This window comes from Ambystoma mexicanum, chromosome 1p, assembly GCF_040938575.1.
Source record: "Ambystoma mexicanum isolate Mex_15411 chromosome 1p, UKY_AmexF1_1, whole genome shotgun sequence".
In the NCBI taxonomy this organism is placed as follows: Eukaryota; Metazoa; Chordata; class Amphibia; order Caudata; family Ambystomatidae; genus Ambystoma; species Ambystoma mexicanum.
In genome coordinates, this window is record NC_090921.1 from 252,756,055 (window position 1) to 252,778,310 (window position 22,256).

General features: G+C 46.6%; 1 protein-coding gene across 1 annotated transcript in view; it reads right to left on the minus strand.

Moving 5' to 3' along the window:
* Positions 1-21,278, minus strand: part of ACHE (acetylcholinesterase (Yt blood group)) — a 329,114-nt gene extending 307,836 nt beyond the window's left edge. Inside the window, exon 1 of the mRNA XM_069646530.1 lies at positions 20,931-21,278. The gene's annotated coding sequence lies outside the window, so the exon portion shown is untranslated. The remainder of the gene's footprint in view (positions 1-20,930) is intronic.
* Between the last annotated feature and the right edge of the window lie 978 nt (positions 21,279-22,256).

A 22,256-nucleotide genomic window follows, 5' to 3' on the forward strand; every position in this document is an offset into this window, starting at 1 on the left:
ACATTCGCACTTGAGGTCAGAGGTCCCCGAGTGTTCAAAACCGCCGAGGACCAATCAGCAGAGCCAACACCTTGAACACCAGGAAGCGGGCGCCAACTGGGTGCGCAGACAGGTGCTCGAAAGGCGGCCTAGTTCCACGAGACTAAGAGGGCGTTCGTTCATTATAGACAACCCTTGGCCTGAAGGCGGGAGCTGCGCACACGTCATCTCCACACAGGTCGCTGGCAGACCGACGCTGCCTGCATCTTGTGTGCCCATTAAACGACGAAAGAAGCCGCATTGTTTGTTTCCTGTGGGTAAACAACAGGAGAGTTGTGCTTCTTGGGCGACAGAACCGCCTTCAGTCCCTTGTGTTGTAGTGAGATGTTCGAATGTTGATGGACGAGTTTTACAAGACCTGTGCGCGCAGATTAGGGCCCGGCTTCGAAGAGCATTTTTTTCCCCGACCTCGCCGTCTGGAACAGAAGATTCGTGTCTTTGGGATTCTGCCCTTGGTTAGTCGTGGGATTTAAAGTCGCAAACCCCGTGTGGGGCTTGGTGCATGGCCGAGGAAGGATTGCTCGCTACTTCGCCCAAACTACCACACCTCCTCCTTTCACATGCTGACTTGCAAATTGCAACTGCCTGCGTAGGCCTCCAAACACAGCGCAGTAAGGCATAGACCAGCCAAGTGTCCATGTGCACGGACGTTTCACAAGCTAGTAGGTGATGGAAGCTCCAGTGCACAGATCACCCCCATGCTGAAGGATGCCTCGGTTCATGTCTACCTCAACGGGCTCAACCTGTGAGGCGAAGGAAGCCTCATTGCATACCTCTCTGCAAGGTGAAGGAAGGAAGCCTCGGTTCACGTGTACCTCAACCTCCAAGGCTGTGAGGGCAAGGAAGGAAACCAGTTCACACGTCACTCAGGCCGTGAGGGGAAGGACGCCTCATTGCGTCGATACCTCGCCCTCATATGCTGCAAAGTGAAGAAAGACACAGTTAACATATACCTCACTCAAAGGATGCAGGTAAAGGAAAGAAGCCTTTAGATAACAGATACCTCTCACAAGCTTCGAGGAGAAGGAAGATTCAGTGCATGGATACCACACCCTCATATGCTGCAAGGAGAAGGAAGCAAGACTCGGATCAAAGATACCTCAACCTCAGAGGCTTTGAGGCGGAGGAAGCCTCTGTGCCTGGCTACCTGATGCTCACATGCTGCAAGGCAGAGGAAGGTCAGCTGGGTTCATGCATACCTCAACCTCACAGGCTGTGAGGCGAAGGAAGGAAACCTAATTTCACCTCACCCTTGCAATCTATGTGGTGAAGAAATCCTCATTGCATGGATTTATATGCCTCACATGGTGTAAGGTGAAGGTAGCGAGGTTTGGTTCACCACCTCAACCCAGTTCTTAATTTGTAAGAAAATATCTCCCAGGGTGTATTAATGAAGAAGGCCGACACAGGTATGGGTATAATACCTTCAACTCTCTCTTCCTAAATATCTTCGCTCATCCGCCTCCAACTCCCGCAGGGTCAGTTGCTTTTCCAAGCAACAAGTTGTTGGTAGATCTCTTTTTCCGGCTGAGGGGAACTGCCTCCCTGAAACTTGAGGAGAACCATCTCCGGTTCCGGATGCACCTCAAAACCTTCCCCTTTGCTTTGGCTTTCTCTCCTCTCCCCTGGCTGAAACTGCACTGGCCACCTGGCTACCTTCTGATCTCAGGCCCCTCCCCCGCCAGTTGCACCCCTGCACTACCTCCCTGGCATCCCCCACACTTGGGGACTGTTTTTCTGTATCCCTATGGCCCCCTACCAGCACTTTACACCTGATGTCTGCACTCGCACCTGCCACCAGCTGGCAGCACTTTTACTCATTGCTTTTATTCTATTTATTTTTTTACTGTTGTTCCCATGTACTGCACTGCCCCCTTCCCCCGCACTTGCGCGACCTCATTGTCACCTGGCCTAGTAAGGTCTTTGTCTCCGTCTTCCCCCTGTTCTCCCTCCCTTGCCTCGTCGCACCTTGAAACACTTGTGTATAGGCACGTTATAAATGCCATATAATAAGGTAAGTAATAATGGTGCAGTCTGATCGCCTAGATGCTGGCAATAAACTGACCATTTTCTCATAACGGCCAACTGTCGCTTCATGAGGTGCACACAATGGCATTCCAATATAGAACATTTGGATGCCATCGCGTGCGCAAGTAAATACAACATATGTTTCATCCTACACATATCGGGTGCCATGCTGCAAGGATGGATGTTGTGAAACAGACAGTAATAACAATAAGTACACACACACATGAGTGATACAAGAAAACAATGACATTCTGATATCATCATAACAAGTGGCGCATAATTGAACAAGCCTGGCAGGACAACTAAAATGCTAAGTAACATAATAATCAAATTTAAATGTTCTCCTTCTCACGCGACCCGTGGTGCAACCAGCATTCCTTCCCTTGTCCATGCCATCATGCAGAAACTCCCACAAGTCCCCCACGTGCCCCTTCTCGATAGTAATCTTGATTACCATATGAATCAACACCACATGATGGAGTCTCACCATCACACTCCGTACTACAGCCATTGTCAGCGCCTCCCTTGACCCATTCATCTCACCATTCCCAAAATGCATCTGCACGCCTTTGGCCAGATACCCTCTCCTTAATGAGGTAGGCGCACAATAGAAACGCAGTCAATGCTCCACCGCCTTCCATCATTTGTCACCACATGTCTTTTCCCCACTCGCCACCTTGATGGCCTCAACATAATGGGAACATCCTTTCGGTACACTAAATGGCCTCTTTACATGCACCACATCACCCACACATACCATCCCCACTGCCACAAGCTTTTGCTCACTATCAATGTGTTTGACCTTAGCCAACCAATGTTAGAATAACTCTGGGCGTTCCTGCCCTTCATACACCTGTTAACACATGCAGTGTATTGCTGAACGCTCTCATTTCCTGGACGCCTTTTCTCCAGTCAAGACTATTAGTAAATGCCAATTGAATTGTTTCTTTAATGATACCATTTGAGCGTTGAACATTCTGAACTCCAGAAATGACAATGTTGGGATACCCTTCTCTGGAAAACAATATTTCCATAAAATCAACCACACACTTGTTAGAAATGCTTTCCACAAATTCCACCTTGACGCATAGTCCATCACTACAAAGGCTAAGCTATGTTCCTTTCCCAACATACTCATGGGCCCCATAAAACAGATGGCCACTTTCTCCTATGCATGCTCTGGAACATCCACACTACCAATCCCCTTCTTCTGTGTCTTTAATAATGTATCACTAGCCCCACAAAGGCTGCAAAACCCCACCTCCTCATCTACCATGTCGTCCATACCGGGCCACCAAAAGTTAGCCCTCAGCCTGTGCTTAGTTAAACTCTCATCAAGATGGCCACCATGGGCACGCTTAACCAGTTCTCTCTGAAGCGCTGTTGGCGGAACCAACCTTTCACCCCTAGGCAAACACCACATCGAACTGCTCAACTCGTCCTTAACCTTGTAGAACTGTGAACTGACCTCCTCAACAGAGCACCACCCTCACTCAGTCCTTACCATAGCTTCCTTCAATTCCATATCATATTCAATGCACCTCAACCAAATTTCTTTGAAAAATGCACTGTCCATGGTTTTCACCACCTGTGAAATCCACTCATTGTCCACCACCTCTACCTCCACAGAGCCCATCCTAGGAGACCTTGACAAGCAATAGGCGACAGGATTACAAAGCCCTGGAACAGATTTGACCACTAAGTTAAATCCCTGTAACGCAGGCAACCACCTAGCTATCCTTGGTGTAGCCAACCCCTGAGCCCCTTCCCGGAACACATTACAGAATTTCCTCCTCACCTCATCCATGAATTTCTCACTTGTCTTTACCAATTACCCTTATTTGCAACTCTTTTCCAGGATGTAATTCCAGGTCAAGTTTTCCCTGGGGCTTGCACCGCAGCAAACAATCATCTTTGGCCGCCACATACACTTTGGCTTGAATATGTCTGTTTCCATTTGAAACGTTGGACCAAACAAAACCCCGGATGTGAATCTTACCGCCCCATATATCAGATGCGTGCAACATGTGACTCTTGCCACCCCTGATTTCCTTACATTTCTCCTTTGAAATAATAGTGTAAGGTGAACCAGAATCTCCTCCACCTCACACTTCACACTTGTCTCTCTTTCTAGGACATTGTTGATGGATTAACACAATCTGGAAAAATGTCTATTCTGCCACACTTTCATGGAAGGACACTCCTTGGGATTGAGTGTGCGCTTCTCAAACCCACACCTCAGGCAATTCCCCTTACGCATCACATATTGGAAAGCTTGACTACTGCTCTATTAGACTTTTTTACTGCACACACTTTTCCCCACCAATGTCCTTTACCACATTCACGCTTTCTTTTCCTCTTTTGGCATTCACCTCCTTTAAGCACCTGCTCGTTAGCTCCATAGCTTTGACTGTAGTTAATGCCTTCTGTAAGGGAGGGTTCTTCGCCTGCCACAACCGTTCCTGAATCATGGGATTGGATATGTGCATCATTAGTTGGTCGCAAATGTACTCGTCTCCCCTCCCTGTAAATTCACATGATGCCAACAACCCTCTTGAGTCAGCCGCAAACGAATACACAGATTTGCCAATACCATGCTTCGTTGAAAAAAAGTATACTTTTCAACACAACATTTACCTGTTTGCCATGCTAAGCCTCAAGCTTCCTCATTGCTTTACCATAGAAAACATCCCCACTCCTGCCATCTGCCCCATCTACCCTTTGTACATCTGGCAACTTCTTTATTACCCTAACCGCCCCAGCCCGCACAAGAGTTGAAAATGTCCTTTCATCAGAAAATCTCTTGAAACCAGATGCCACACAATAGAACATAAAAAGGTCTTTCCGTTTCTCCCATGGAACTGGCGGCTCACAAGGTGTAGCCAAAAATGTTGATGATGGATCCAGATTCTGCCTGGTGGATAAGTTAAAAATATACAGTAAATAATACTATCTGGCCCACATGCGGAAAGGAAGTAGAGTACTTCCCCAAAATCAGGAAACACCCCTGTCCACCAGCCGCCCCCCCCCCCTCCACAAGCATTATTAGGGCAGGAGCAGTCTCCCACTGCCACTACTGTGTCACCAAAACGAAATATACACTGCCAAACAGTAGGAATGCGCAAGAGATAACAACACAACAAAGCTTATAAGCTAAATTCATATGCATGTTATAGACAACACTCTAATTGCCCCTGGCAGGATGATTTTTCACTGCCCCCAGGTGTGTCCATGGCAGGACAGATTCCCACTGCCAGCAAAATGAAGAAAAGTTCCCCAAAATACGGTGGTAATGCAGTTTAAAATGTGGAGCCTGATCGTAAAATGGTGTGGCTTTAAAACGCATCTACAGATTACCAAATTCTTTCTCGGCTGGCTGAAGAGGGAAATAACCAATAATTTCCCTATTGATGGGCAAGGACAGCGGAGTTTGATGTGCAGATGGGTTTGCCTACTTGGCAACACTAATTCCTCAATCTTTAAAGAGTGACGTGCTTTCCCTCAGTCTTTGTCCCGAGATGGCATTAAACAAAGCCAATATTAAGATCTTTGCGGGGGCAAAGAAACTCTTCAGTCTTGTAAGCAAGACAACGTTGAACAACCCAGGTTCGGTCCCTTATACAGTGTTAGAAAACATTGGCTGGTATTAGGGGGAAAAGATCACCAAAGGTAACATTCTAGAGAACTCACCTTATAGCCTTTCCCTGTCCCGCTAATACATCTAGCAGTGTATGCAATCTCTCCTCTGCTCGAGGAGAACAAGCCAAAAAATGTTTTTTCCCTCAAGGGAATTTGTTTCTCGTTGCAGTTTGTAGGAAGTTTGTTTATTTTCATTTTTATTTCCCTTGACAGTTCTCTTTCCTTGACCCTATCCCCTGGTGTCCGGCAAAACCAGTCAGGTTTTTCACTGTCATTTATGCAGAGGTCCAAGCCTCAATTTTGAAGGGGCGGTGGTCTCCGTATCCATCACAGCCATTCAATTGCCATGGGGGAGGGAATAATGTCCAAGTTCCTAGCGCAGCTAGCAGGGGAGTTCAAGTATCACTTTGATGGGAGCAACTGGATGTAAGACAAGTTTTTCTCTTGGCAAGTTCTGTCTCTTATGGGTCAGGTTTATGTAAATAGCTCCCTATTGTCATGATAGTAGAGTACTTGTTCAAGGGCTCGGGATGGCGGCAATGCTTTTGTCTGTTGTTTCCCCTTATTTGACCTTTTCAGGTGTGTGTTTTTTCTCAACTTCTGGAGTTGGTGGTGCATTGGGCGGGTCTCTCTTTCCTCCTGAGCCTTCTCTCTGACTCGTCAGGTCCCTCCAACTGGTCATTAAGGGTCTCTGTCTTTATGGCTTCGCGCATTTAGCTCTTCCTGGTGTTTTCAAGGATTTTACGGGATTTTACGGGAATATCTCTTTGTCATCAGTGTTCCCTGGTGGACTCTTCTTAGTCAGCATACTATTTAGCAGCTAACGGCTGGGTTTCAGGTGTGTGGCTCAACTCTTCCATCCTGCTTCAGCCTCCAGAAGACGTAATACATTTCTGGTATTTTGGTTTGGAAAGGGTTTCTGGTATACAGGTGTTACATATGACTAAGGACAATTGTGTCATTAAAGGCAGACCATGGGGTAGACACTGCTGGGTACACAGGACCTCAAGTCTATTTACATTTGAGATCAACCTAGGTTGGGGTTTTTTCTCCTATAACATGTTAATAAAGTGTCCCCCCTTTTTTCTCCCGCTTTGGCCTTCTAATGAAGACTTGTCTTTCCAACAATGTTCCCCATGGTAACCATGTGGTATGTCTTGTTTTTTTCTAGTAAACTTTTTTCTTTTATCAACACATGAGATAGGGCCAACAGCGTGCACCCCTCGGGGGGAGTTGGGGGTAGCTTTATCTCCAGGAGAACTACGTGTTTAGCTTACTGTTGCTATCTAGGTTTGCTAGAAGTTGGTATGACGTTAAGTGTTTTAAATGCTTTGTGTTGAACTGTTGTTACATCTTTCTCGTTCTTTGCAGTCTCGTTCTTTGCAGTCTGCTATGCCATCTAAGACAGTTCCTAGGGAGCTTAGCCTAGAGAAGGATTTTGGATTCCGTTGATTGGTCAAAATAGAATTTTTAAAACATTGTAAACATTTTTTCTCCTTTCTATTGTATTGTCACTATTGTATTAATCATGTTTCTAATGAATTTGATGCAAGGGCTTCCAACTTCCATAATATGAAGGCTCCTGTCTTGTCATAGAATGGCTAATCCCCCTCACTATCGTGAGAAAGGGGTTTAGATTCGATTAAAGACAAGGAGGCAAGTATTACCCCACTCTCCCACCCCCTTTTTATGGTTTGTTGCTATTCCCACCCTTCTTTGTTGTTGTTCTTACGGCTTTGGGCTGAGAGGTTGTCTTCAGGAACTTGGTCGCTGTTGTGTAGTGCCTGTATGTGCCATGCTCTGTGTATGTGTGGTTGGGTAAAGGAGGGAGATGTGTTGTGAAGTGCTTGTCTGATGTGATGTAGCTAGTTATGTCACATGGAGTGTTGACGAGTGAATGGTGGAATGTTATGAGTGCGAGTTCTGAGTGGTGGCAGTTACCTCTGGCCTGCCTGGGCGATGGGAGCCGGTGTTGTCCTTGCTATATTGTCAGTCACAGTTACAAGATGTGGAGAGTGTGTGATCCAGGAGCCTTGCTGGATTCTATCTCCATATTTATCATCTGTTCTGTCCAGTGGACGTTTGGTTGAAGACAGCTACAGAAAGAGGAATTGGGGTTGGAGTAAAGGACTTTTATAGAGGAGGGTCCCTGCTCATTGGTCTCCTGAAGGGCATGACCTGTCCTCCATGATAGATTGGGGAGTTCCCCAACATTGACATTGAACTCTGTTTAGTTCTGTTATTGAAACTTTTTTTTGTATGTAAGAAGTTTTTTCTTTGCTGCTGTGGTTTCAGAAGTAAAGATTGTAATGCATAATACTTCTCACGATAGTGAGGGGGGTTAGCCATTATTGCAGCAAAATTAAGTTGTGGTGTTGTAGCAAATACATATTTAAATTGTTTCTAACAGTGTAAAGTTTTGTTGGGCGTTGCATATGCGGATGTCCTGATGGAGTAATATGGAGTGATTTCCATACATAATGGGAAGAATATGATAATGTACTTTAGAGACATTATGCGTGGGAATGAAGGTGTGATGGATGTCGTTGCAGTATGAGCTTGTATGTGTGAATGAAAAGGGTATTGCAAAGTGATTATAATGAAAGTGTAGTTGAAGAAATGTATAGAAATGTTAGCACATTATTAGGAGTTAGTATGAGTTTTCTACTCCTTGCACAATTTGTTTTGGGTGGAAAATGTACACCATGTAAGGACACGTGTGGATGTGTGAAGTTCACTACAGCGGTATGTTTGGGGTGTAGTCTGTACACCAATGTTTTAGGGACATCATCAACATGTAAGTTCATTCAACCTTAAAATATGTTTAGGGTGAGGTTTAAGGGATCTAATCGGTGGTGACACTTGGGGTGGGGTGCCTGATCAACATCTCTTTCCAGTGTCATGTTGCATTCACAATTGGATTCAAACAATTGGGCTCCGGTATGGAACCTATTCTACCCAGGAGGGTTATCTGAAGAACAAAGCACACAAGTGAATAGGTTCAAGAACACTATTGCTCATACACGCGAAATCCCACAATTTTTTGTGTAAACTCTGCCGTTTCTTCAATGAGACAATACTCATAGAGGTTATATCGTAGAGAAAAATAAATCTCTCAGACACAATTATTTTATACATTGGAACTGTGTGAGTGGTATACATAAAAGCACAATTCCAGGGAGAAACAGATATCAAAATGGCTTCTTGGACCACAACAGAACAAACAAGAATATGTTTTCAACATACTGTATCAAGGCGTTTTTCAGGCAAAAATAAAGACTGTGTGTGTATAACAAACCCAATCTGTGTGGGGGTTTGTCAAAAATGCACAATTAAATGGTGTGAAGTTACAAAACAAGGTTCTTAAAACAACATAAAACATTTGCAAGGACACAAAAGAGAAATTTGCATGTGTGGACAGCAATATATGTGCTGTAGTTTCAGGGAAATAGTGCGTCTACACCAGGTGTTTCGGCCATTTGGAGTTGAGCTAGATGAACCTCATCATTCATATGGCCATCATCAAGACGGGTTCTGTGTGAAATGACGTCTTTGCTGCAGGGGGCGGAGACCACAATCAGACGGGTGTATGAGCAAAATAATTTAAAAAGAATAAATCAGAGGTATTGTGTAATCAATGTGATTAGAAAACACATAGCTTACCTATGGGGTAAATTCACAGGCACTGTATAAGAGATCCGCTAGCCGCGTTGGCTGGTCTCTAGGTAATCCTGTTATACAAAACAGAACAGCAATATTGGTGGGGAGTTGAAAAACCCTCCAGTGTCATGTACATAATAATTATAAAAGTACATGCTTTGTTGAATGTAAATGAGTCTTACCTCTCACCGGCAAAATCCAGGTAAGGTCAAGGAGTGCTGTCTCAAAAAACAACAATCCGCCGTTGGGTGCACGGCTAAAAGATAAATATAAAGTAACAATGAGAGTCCAGAACTACAGGATCCTCGTTTTAGTCTAAACTGGGGACCGTAGAAGTAGAATTACCTTGGATCGTGTATCAGGCAGAACTGGTAGTCTGCAGGAAAAAGACAGCGGGCAGCGTCTCCTCAAGCTGCTGAGTCACTGGGGAGAGCCGGCAGCAAAGTGTTAGTAAAGCTGTTGCCAGGACAGAGAGGCTGTTTTATATGGCAGCCATCTTAGAGTCAGGCTAGGATCGAGTGCCCCCAGGAATTGGTGTATAGCACTTGATCCAGATTAGTATAATTGCACTAAAGCAAATACGAGTGTGCCTAATGTTCAAGTGATTTTGAAAAAGCAATTTAGGGGCTATTTTCAATCTAAAGGTTGCCATGGCAACCATCGACCACAAATAAATTCAAGAACGGGTGGAAGGGGGTCAATGCATTGCGGCAGTGGTGCATGTCATGAACACATAGTATACATAGTATGCTGAAATAAGAAGTGCTTACAAATGCATAGAAAAATGAATGCATGCTTCATATGGTCCTCAAAAAACACACAACAAACACCAGGCTATACTTGTTGGTGCAGTGCATATATCATATAGTGAGAGAAACCCATATGTTAGGCCAATTCAGACAGTTACTCACACAGATGGAGCAGGGTGAATTAATGCTCTGAAACAAATAGAAACAACATTGCACTGGGGAAAAAACCAACAACACATGAATCAGTGGTTACAGAAAGGATTTCAATTCTACACAAACATTTAAACCAGCATGTACGGTGTTCAGTCTGTGTACCCACCGCTGTTCTAACTGGGTGAGTGTTTTATTCAAATCCCCCCCCCCCTTGGCTGGTTTAACTTTTTGGAGGACAAACCACCATAAATCCGTGTCCCTGTGGTTCTCAGCAGTGAAATGATCTACTAAGGGCTTGTCTGCTACCTTATTTCTGATGCAGGAACGGTGCTCCGAGATCCGCATTTTAATTGCACGTATGGTCTTGCCTACATACAGGAGGTTGCATGGGCATTGTATTATGTATATGACACCCTTGGTATAACAGTTGGTGAAATCATTCATTATCCATTGTACGTTGTCGTGTTCAAAGGATTTCTTTTGTAGAGTCAGTGGGCAGGCCACGCAATGGCCGCATTTATGGTGTCCAGAAATCGGGGGTAGGTCCCAGAGTGTATGCTGTGGTTGCGAGGGTGGCTCTATGTAAGTGTGAACAAGAGCATCTCTAAGATTCCTGTTTTTTTTAAAAGCGAAACAAGGCACATTTTGCAAAGTTCCGGAATGGGTTACCAAGTGCCAGTTCTTCTTGATGGTTTTCTGGATTAGGACACTGAGGGGCCCAAAAGTGGTAACGCACACGAGTCTTCCCAAATCTTTCTTTGGTTTGTTACCCAGACAGATCTCTCTCGGAGTGTATCTTGCTCTTTTCTTGGCCTAACAGCTTTTCTTGGGTAGCCTCTTTCAGCAAGTTGTTGGGTCAATCCTGCCGCATGGAGATGGAACTTCTCCAAGTCGAAACAATTTCTACGAATGCGCAAAAACTGTCCATATGGTAGATTTTACTTGAGGCCCATCGGTGATAGCTTGTGAAATGCAATAGGGTGTTGCGGTCTGTTGGTTTTCGAAAAAGCTCAGTTTTTAGTCGGTCTCCCGTCTTGTAGATATGGAGATCAAGGAAATCTATTTCATGGTGGTCCCAATGTATCGTGAACTTAATGTGGGTGTTTCTCAAATTGATCCACGTATGAAAATCTTGTAGTTGCAAAGGTGTTCCCTTCCAGACAATGATTACATCGTCAATATACCTTTTCCATAGAGCGATGTTACATAGGAAAGGGTTCTCTGGTGTGAAAACATAATTCTCTTCGTACTTAGACATATATAAATTGGCAATGTCTGGGGCGAAGGTGGCGCCCATGCTCACACCCTTTACTTGCTTGTAGATCTGGTTCTGGAACAGAAAGAAATTGTAACATCGCTCTATGGAAAAGGTATATTGACGATGTAATCATTGTCTGGAAGGGAACACCTTTGGAACTACAAGATTTTCATATGTGGATCAATTTGAGAAACACCCACATTAAGTTCACGATACATTGGGACCACCATCAAATAGATTTCCTTGATCTCCATATCTACAAGACGGGAGACCGACTAAAAACTGAGCTTTTTCGAAAACCAACAGACCGCAACACCCTATTGCATTTCACAAGCTATCACCCGATGGGCCTCAAGTACAATCTACCGTATGGACAGTTTTTGCGCATTCGTAGAAACTGTTCCGACTTGGAGAAGTTCCATCTCCATGCGGCAGGATTGACCCAACAACTTGCTGAAAGAGGCTACCCAAGAAAAGCTGTTAGTCAGGCCAAGAAAAGACCAAGATACACTCCGAGAGAGATCTGTCTGGGTAACAAACCAAAGAAAGATTTGGGAAGACTCGTGTGCGTTACCACTTTTGGGCCCCTCAGTGTCCTAATCCAGAAAACCATCAAGAAGAACTGGCACTTGGTAACCCATCCCGGAACTTTGCAAAATGTGCCTTGTTTCGCTTTAAAAAAAACAGGAATCTTAGAGATGCTCTTGTTCACACTTACATAGAGACACCCTCGCAACCACAGCATACACTCTGGGACCTACCCCCGATTTCTGGACACCATAAATGCGGCCATTGCGTGGCCTGCCCACTGACTCTGCAAAAGAAATCCTTTGAACATGACAAAGTACAATGGACAATGAATGATTTCACCAACTGTAATACCAAGGGTGTCATATACATAATACAATGCCCATGCAACCTCCTGTATGTAGGCAAGACCATACGTGCAATTAAAATGCGGATCTCGGAGCACCGTTCCTGCATCAGAAATAAGGTAGCAGACAAGCCCTTAGTAGATCATTTCACTGCTGAGAACCACAGGGACACGGATTTATGGTGGTTTGTCCTCCAAAAAGTTAAACCAGCCAAGAGGGGGGGGGATTTGAATAAAACACTCACCCAGTTAGAACAGCGGTGGGTACACAGACTGAACACTGTGCATGCTGGTTTAAATGTTTCAGTAGAATGGAAATCCTTTCTGTAACCACTGATTCATGTGTTGATGTTTTTTTTCCCCAGTGCAATGTTGTTTCTATTTGTTCCAGAGCATTAATTCACCCTGCTCCATCTGTGTGAGTAACTGTCTGAATTGGTCTAACATATGGTTTTCTCTCACTATATGATATATGCACTGCACCAACAAGTATAGCCTGGTGTTTGTTGTGTGTTTTTGGAGGACCATATGAAGCATGTATTCATTTTTCTATGCATTTGTAAGCACTTCTTATTTCAGCATACTATGTATAATATGTATTCATGACATGCACCACTGCCGCAATGCATTGACCCCCTTCCACCCGTTCTTGAATTTATTTGTGGTCGATGGTTGCCATGGCAACCTTTAGATTGAAAATAGCCCCTAAATTGCTTTTTCAGAATCACTTGAACATTAGGCACACTCGTATTTGTTTTAGTGCAATTATACTAATCTGGATCAAGTGCTATACACCTATTCCTGGGGGCACTCGATCCTAGCCTGACTCTAAGATGGCTGCCATATAAAACAGCCTCTCTGTCCTGGCAACAGCTTTACTAACACTTTGCTGCCGGCTCTCGCCAGTGACTCAGCAGCTGGAGGAGACGCTGCCCGCTGTCTTTTTTCTGCAGACTACCAGTTCTGCCTGATTCACGATCCAAGGTAATTCTACTTCTACGGTCCCCAGTTTAGACTAAAACGAGGATCCTGTAGTTCTGGACTCTCATTGTTACTTTATATTTATCTTTTAGCCGTGCACCCAACGGTGGATTGTTGTTTTTTGAGAGAGCACTCCTTGACCTTCTTACCTGGATTTTGCCGGTGAGAGGTAAGACTCATTTACATTCAACGAAGCATGTACTTTTATAATTATTATGTACATGACACTGGAGGGTTTTTCAACTCCCCACCAATAGTACTTGTTCTGTTTTGTATAACAGGATTACCTAGAGACCAGCCAATGCGGCTAGCGGATCTCTTATACAGTGCCTGTGAATTTACCCCATAGGTAAGCTGTGTGTTTTCTAATCACATTGATTACACAATACCTCTGATTTATTATTTTTAAATTATTTTGCTCATACACCCGTCTGATTGTGGTCTCCCTCCCCTGCAGCACAGACGTCAATTCACACAGAACCCGTCCTGATGATGGGCATATGAATGATGAGGTTCATCTAGCTCAACTCCAAATGGCCGAAACACCTGGTGTAGACGCACTATTTCCCTGAAACTACAGCACATATATTGCTGTCCACACATGCAAATTTCTCTTTTGTGTCCTTGCAAATGTTTTATTTTGTTTTAAGAACCTTGTTTTGTAACTTCACACCATTGAATTGTGCATTTTTGACAAACCCCCACACAGATTGGGTTTGTTATACAAACACAGTCTTTATTTTTGCCTGATCTTTATTTTTGCCTGAAAAATGCCTTGATACAGTGTGTTGAAAACATATTCTTGTTTGTTCTGTTGTGGTCCAAGAAACCATTTTGATGTCTGTTTCTTCCTAGAATTGTGCTTTTATGTATACCACTCACACAGTTCCAATATATAAAATAATTGTGTCTGAGAGATTTTTTTTTCTCTACGATATAACCTCTATGAGTATTGTCTCATTGAAGAAACGGCAGAGTTTACACACAAAATTGTGGGATTTCACATGTATGAGCAATAGCATTCACAATTGGACATACATGTGTGTGCTTTTTGGGACTGAGTTGTCACGTGGTAGTGGAAGTCAGGAGCGTATGTTGTGGTAAAGTTTGGGTGTAGTGTAGTGCATGTTGTGGTGAAGTTGCATAGATACTCTTTAAACCTGGATAGTGTATATGTTGTAGCAGGATTTAGAAGTTATACTTGCACCATATCTACTTGCTTAGTGAGGGGCCTAGCAAATCACTTTTAGGTAGAAGATGTAATCCGGGTATGTTGGAGTTTTGTACACCAGGTATCAGTATAGTTTGTGGTGGAGTGCTGTGTAAGTAGGTATTTGGAGTATGTTGTAGGGGAGGTTGACTGGAGTGTACGTAGAGTTGTAGGGCGTCCTAGCACTGTTGTGCAGGTTGGTTGGTTGTATGGAATGTTCTTGCACAGTTGTGCAGTTTTGGACACTGGTTGCATTCTTGTTTCAAGTGCCTTAAAGTTGTTCTGCCTGTTGGTTTGTATGTTGTTTTAATATTGCAACATAGCACTTTTGACATGTTTTAGCTGTGGTGCTAGCATGGGAGGCAGATGTAGGTTGTGGAGTTTAGCTAGCTAGTGATTATTTATTCTTATATTTACTTATAGTGATAGTTGCCTGCACATGAGTTGGACCACCTTGTGTTTAGGTTACATGTGGGATTGCTCGCATGCATAGGTTTGGTCCCCAGCGCTTGCGTGGATTCTGATGCTTCATTGTGGTGGTGGCTGTGTTTCAGTGTGTTCTCTGTGTTGTGAGTGGTTTTGCTTTCTTTTCCATCTGTTATCTGTTTCTTGGGGGATGTGCGGGTAGTGTTGGTTGGGTTCTTGTGGTGGTTTGATGAGGTTATGGTCTTGTTCTGGTGGTGATTTGGTGAGTGGTTTCTCAGGACAGTTAGTAGTTAGGGATGGTATGACAGGATGCCTGTGTGTTGTTGCTCTTAGTTGTGGAGCTGGGTTGTGCTCAGGGGTGGCAGGTCATGTCAAATGGGGGTTATGTTGGGTATGAATGGTTGAGAGTGTAGGTTAGTGTGTTGCCTTGTGCAGTGGTTTACCCTTGTGTGGGTAGATAGTGCTTGGGTGTGGCAGACCGAGAGTCCTGGTGTGGCATGCCAGGGCGAATGGGAGTGTTGTTAATTTTGGAGTGTGTGTCATCCTGTTGTGCATGGTTGGCCTTTGGTCTAGTTCTGAGTGGTTGGATTGGTTTAATGGTGGCTTGGTTCTTGTTTCCTTTAGGGAAGGAGGTGTGTGGTATCCTGCATGTTGTCTGCTGAGTGCTGCATATCTAATGCCTGTTGGAATGTGGAGTGTGAGTGGGTGGGAATTCTGAGAGTGACTGTTGGAGGGGACTGTGAGCTGAGAAGATGTATACTTCCTGTGTTCCCATCTAAGCCTTAATCTGGAACTGAAGAATAAAGTGTCTTTCCTGTTTTATACTTACTGTCTCCTGCCTGGTTCCTGTGTCCTGAGTTCCATGGTGGTTACCTCACCCATCACAGGCTATGAGTTGAAGGAAGCAAGCCTCAGTACAAGAATGCCTCACACTCGCATCCTGTAAGGTGAAGAAAGCAAGGCGTGGTTCACAGATGCCTCACAAGCTATGCCAGGAATGAAGGAAGACACAGTTGGCTGCTACTTCACCATCACTTGCTGCATGGTGGAGGAAGGAAGCCTCTGTCATACCTCTCCCTCAAAGGCGGTGAGGAGAAGGAAGCATCAGTTGGATGCCACACCATGACGGGTACAAGGAAAGGAAGGAAGCCTCAATTCACGGATACCTTGCCCTCGTGGGCTATGAAGGGAAGAGACACCTCACTGCACGGGTATCTCATAGTGCATCGGCATGGAGTGAAAGAGAAGGCTTACTACGACATATGTAGAGGGAGCGCGCAGGCTGAGAACGAAGGTGAGCAGGGAATGGGGCGGACGGGACGGGGCTCTGCAAAACTTGACCACAACACTCGTGCTGCAACAAGCAGGTGGCTGCAGCAGATGCCATTTGTGTGTGTGACATCTCGGCTTCAGAGCAGGAAGTATCTGTCCTGAAGCCACGTTATCACATGCACAAGTCACCCACCTCACAGACGCTTTCATTCAGGCTCGGACTGGTTTATAGGGCAATAGGCCCATGGCTGAACAAAAACCACAAAATGCTTGTGTGACAGTTTTTTGGGTCAAAGTGGGGCACTTTTTTGCCCAATGTGGGCCAGTTTGATGAGTTACTTAACTATGCGGCTAACAGTTTTGACCAGTGTTGCTGAATAAATATTCTTTAAAATGTACAATTTGCATCACATTTTATCAAAAACCTCCCCCCTTGGATATTATTGAAACAGCGTCACAAAAGGAATGAATTCCGATTTAACTGTGGGACACTTTTTCGTTGGTGCCCGAGCCAATTTCATGCCCCAGTCCGGCCCTGCTTTCATTCAGGGCTCATGTCGAGGGTACACGCGAGTGCACGGAGTCCCTGCCTCGTAGATCAGATCATGTCTAGACCTACGGAATATGTGCTGACGCCCTCAGCCACCGCAGTACGCCATACAATTCTAAAGCACCTGTCGCACCCCCCACAACTCAATAACACCCACTACTCCCGCCGCTCACCTCAACAGGCGCCTTCTTCTCTGTCAATCAGTTCCTTATTTCTCCATAAAACGCCTCGGAGGCTCTCGCCTACTTAGTACAAGAGGCTACACTTGTTTTCCTATAAAATGGGATAGGCGTGAAATATTTGAAGCGTGCAGAATCTAATTGAGGCAGGTCCCAGTTGCTGGCGACTGGCTGATTCTGTCCGTGCACAGAGTCTGACCCTTTCCCAGTTCACAGGGTGTCCCTTTCCTCTTGCCTTTTTCTGTGTAGAAATTCCGTCACCTCCCATGTGCAAAGGTCGACCCTTCTTACTATACAGCATGTCCCTTGTATGCAGGCTGCCCTTCGTACAGAAACTGCTTCTTATAAACAGGCTGTCTGTTTGCATGTACACGGGTTGTCCCAATGCCTGTGCACAAGTTGACCATTTTATTGTATACGGTTGCCCAGTACCCTGTGTACAGGTGGTTCATTTCCATGGGTTGCCTCATTCCCTATGTACACGTCCACTTGCATGTGCACGGGTTTTCCCATTCCCGATTACAGGTTGTCAATTTCCATGTACAGGGTTGGCCATTTCCATTCGTACAGGTTGTCAATTTCGATGCACATCGGTTGTCCCATTCCCCGTGTAGTACATGTTGTTCATTTTGACGTACATGGGTTGTCCCATTCCCTTTGTATGGGCAGTCCAATTCCATGTAAGACAGGTTTTCCCATTGACTATGTACACGTCAATTTCCATGTACACGGGTTGTCCCATCGCTTGTACAGGCTGTCCATTTCTATGTACACATGTTTTCCCATTCCCTATATATAGGTTGTCCATTTCCATGTACACGGGCTGTCCCATTCCCTATGCGAAGGCATTCCGATGTACATGAGTTGTCCCATTCCCTTTGTACGGGCTATCCATTGCTTTGTGGACGGGGATTTGTGTTATTTAGATGTTGTCTCTTTTCTTAGATGGGCTCCCCTTTATAATGTGCTTTCAGCTTCCTTGGTCAGAGAGTGTCTCCTTTCGTGTATACCTGCTTTCGCCACTACACACTATTGCCCCCTTCCCTGTACACATTTAAAGTGGCGTGTTATTCTACACAGGATGTACATTCGTATGTCATGTGTTGTTTCTCCCTTACTTGAAGACCTCCTACCCCCTCTCTTCCCCGCCAGCTCCCAAAATTCTCCTAACTCAGCCGGAACTCAGACAAGTGCTGTTTACATGGCCGCCCCCTCCCCAAAAGGCCCCAACCCACAACACTTACACACACACACACACAAACCAACGGAAGAAAGAAAGTGCATGGAACGAACGCAGAGTAACACACCAGCCCACAGACCATTCGATCAAAAAGAAACAGCCAAATGAATGAAAGAAAAAAAACATGGAACCAACACGCCAACCAACCAAGGAAAGCACTAATGAACAAACACCAGAACCAATCAATTGCAGCCTCGCTTAGACCCACAACTGCAAAACACGCTAGAGGGCTGTTGCAGAAAGTGGGAGTTATGCGGGGCACGTGTACACCCGCTATGAAATGCCCCGGAGGCAATCATTTTCTTTTCAGGACAGGGCTGGTGTAATGGAAAACATTTTCAATGACCTGATAAAATAGTAGGGCAGTTGGCAACTAACTCTATTCCCACTAAACTGCCCCACCGTGAGTGTCCCCACCCAGATAGTCCTCGCCCTGATTACTCCAGCTCGTCCCGTAATTTTCCACCCTGAGTGCCCCCATCATTGCCACCACCCACAAGGCCACAACCTAATTGCCTCCTGGTTCCACAACACCTGTCCCCTATGCATACAAGTCTCGCAACCATACTGCCCCAAACTCGGTGCCCCTCTCCACACGTTCCCTAAATACCCACGCCATCAGTGCCTCACCCCGAGGTCTCCAAATCGAGTACCCGAACACAGGTCCGTGGCTATCTTTGCCACACCCTCAGTTCTGCAAACCTAGTACCCGAGCAGAATTCCTTTGCCCTTGGTGCCCCGCCATCAGTGCCCCACTTTCAGTGCTGCAAACCTAGTACCCGAGCAGAATTCCTTCACCCTCAGTTCCCCGCCATCAGTGATGCAAACCTAGAACCCGAGCAGAACTCCTTCACCCTCAGTACCCCGCCTTCAGTGATGCAAACCTAGTACCCGAGCAGAACTGCTTCACCCTCAGTACCCCGCCTTCACTGATGCAAACCTAGTACCCGAGCAGAACTCCTTCACCCTCAGTGCCCCACCTTCAGTGATGCAAACCTAGTACCCGAGCAGAATTCCTTCACCCTCAGTGCCCCGCCATCAGTGATGCAAACCTAGAACCCGAGCAGAATTCCTTCACCTTCAGTGCTCCGCCATCAGTGCCTCACCTTCAGTGCTGCAAACCTAGTACCCGGGCAGATCCTCTTCCCCCTCAGTGCTCTGCCATCAGTGCCTCGCCTTCAGTGCTGCAAACCTAGTACCCGGGCAGAATCCCTTCACCCATAGTGCCCCACCATCAGTGATGCAAATCTAGAACCCAAGCAGAACCTCTTCACCCTCAGTGCACTGCCATCAGTGATGCAAACCTCGAACCCAAGCAGAACCTCTTTACCCTCAGTGTACTCCTCCTTTTGTGATACAAACCTAGTACCCCAGCAGAACTCCTGCACCCTCAGTGCCCCGCCATCAGTGATGCAAACCTAGAACCCAAGTAGAACCACTTCACCTTCAGTGCTCCGCCATCAGTGCCTCACCTTCAGTGATGCAAACCTAGAACCTGAGCAGAACTCCTTCACCCTCAGTACCCCGCCATCAGTGCCCCACCTTCAGTGATGCAAACCTAGAACCTCTCCACCCTCAGTGCTGCGCCACCAGTACCTCACCTTCAGTGATGCAAACCTAGTACCCGAGCAGAATTCCTTCACCCTCAGTGCCCCACCTTCAGTGACGCAAACCTAGAACTCGAGCAGAACCTCTTCACCCTCAGTGCCCCGCCATCAGTGATGCAAACCTAGTACCCAGGCAGAATTCCTTCACCCTCAGTGCCCCACCTTCAGTGATGCAATCCTAATATCCGAGCAGAATTCCTTCGCCCTCAGTCAGTGCCCCACCTTTAGTGCTGCATACCTCGTACCCGAACACAGTTCCTTCACTCTCTGTGCCTTCCCCGTTAATTACCAATCACTAATAGCCCCGGCCTCGGCGCCCGACTATGTCACTTCTCTGCAGTGCGCCCCCCGGGTCTCCCTGGCACAGCGTCCCGATATAGCATGCACCGTAGGGCTTCAAAGACCCCGCAACACGCCCGCAGGAGTCCCCTGTCCGCTTCGTTACTCAAGAGGTTTCCCCTCTCCCTCGGGCCATCGAGGATTCGCAAACGCAATCTGGACAATACCACCTGCAGTGTCCATTCCCCTTGTCAGGTGCAATGCCCCGAGCCCCTTATTGACTGCCTCTTGCAGCGCCTATGCCATTTAAGTGGCCAATGCAGTGTCCCTTCACCCCACGCACTATCTCTGGTCACTGTGCAGTGTGCCATATCTGCCCTGAAGGCCCCAAGTTTCGGCGGACGGTCTCTCTCTCCCCACTCCACGCCCTGCTTCCTGTCTCTCTTTGGTGCCCTCCCTGCCAGCCCATCCTGCAGCCCCCCCCCCGCCCTGAATTTGAAGTACTCGGGGTTCACTTGGCAGTGCCCCCTGTCTCCCTGCAGCGCCCCCTATCACCACTAGCAATATCCATTTCCCCCTACAGTGTCCATGCCCCTGCAGTGTGCCTGTCCACTGCAATGCCACTGTATCCTTCAGACATTGACCCTACCATCAACTTCAGCACCCCGTCACCCCTTGCAGTGCCCAGAATCGCCCCTTATGAGTGCCGCCTTCGGGGACCTCAGCGGTCCTTGCAGTGTCCCGCGACAGTGGCCACTGTCGCCCTCTGCAGTGTGCGAGCCTCACCTGGCAGTGCTGCCCTCTCTCTCTCTCCCTCTGCTGTCAGCTCCTCCGGTGACTCTGGCTCTGATCTGTCTCCTGCCTCCTCAGCTGCTGCTGCTGCTCAGGGCTCTGCCCCCCCTCCCCCAGCCCTGCAGATCTCGCGAGCTCCCTCCCTGCAGCACTCTCCCCATTAAGAGTAAGAGGCACGGAGGGGGGCGTGCTGGGGGGGAGGTGGGGGCGCTGCTGTGGCGATCAGGGGAATGGTACAGAGAGAGCCCTGCTGTCTGAGGAGCACAGGCTGGGAGAAGGGGATGGAGACCTGAGAAGGAGGGGAGACTGGATGCCGGAGAGGGAGTGGCGGGCAGTGCGAGGGGCGACAGGAAGAAGAATGGAGGGACCCGACAAGAAGAGATGGAGAGACAAGGGGATGAGATAGTGAGAGTGGGGAGTGGCAGGGGGTGGAGAAATAGGACTGGCTGTAGGAGACTGAAGGCAATGTGAGACTCCAAGAGAAGGATAGAAATGGGAAACAGATGAAGGAATGGGAGAGAGGAAGGGTACTGGAGAAGAGAGATTCAGGACTGTGCCGAGGGACGGAAGGGTCTGAAGAGACAGAGAGATTTGGGGATTTGAGCAGGGGAGAGATTAGCAAAACCATTGAAACAGGAGCGGAGAATAGACATGACGACTCTGGAGCGGGAAGGGCTATGAAGAGACGAGGGACGAATAGAAAAGAACCATTATTATCCATCTTTAGTGTGCTATATAGCGCACGTGCAGTTGGCTGGAAGCTTCCAAGCGCTGAAGGTTGCATGAATAAAGTACCCAAAGGCGGGAGGGTCACTGTACGATGTAGGTAATCAGTTGAGGTCCTCAGGTGGGTCTTTAGCGCTCAGATGAACTTCCTGTAACCACCACACATTGTATCTGCCTGAGCCGCCTTTGGGAGTCAATGTGGTCGCCCAGCCAGTAGGTGGAAAAAAGCTGAACACCAAACTGATGACTAGTGGACATAACATAGCCATGGCGTATCGCATGAATTTGTCTAACTGGTCATGCCATAAAGTAACCTGTATTGTATGTAATATACTAAGGGAACACTCTCCTGAGACACCTTGGGCTGAGGTCAGGCAGACTTTATGCACCAGGTACGTGTCTTCAAGTTGATGCTTAGGTTTGTGATGCTGGAAATGCATAGGAGGGACAGGGCCTCCGTATCCTTGTCCTTTACTGCTTTTTATCGTGTGTTCTGTCATGTTTTCCGCGCAGGAGTTCATGTGGGACTCCTGGCGGTGCAGCTCTCTCTCTTTTGGTTTGGTGAACGGACCCGTGGCATACCCTTGTGGCACC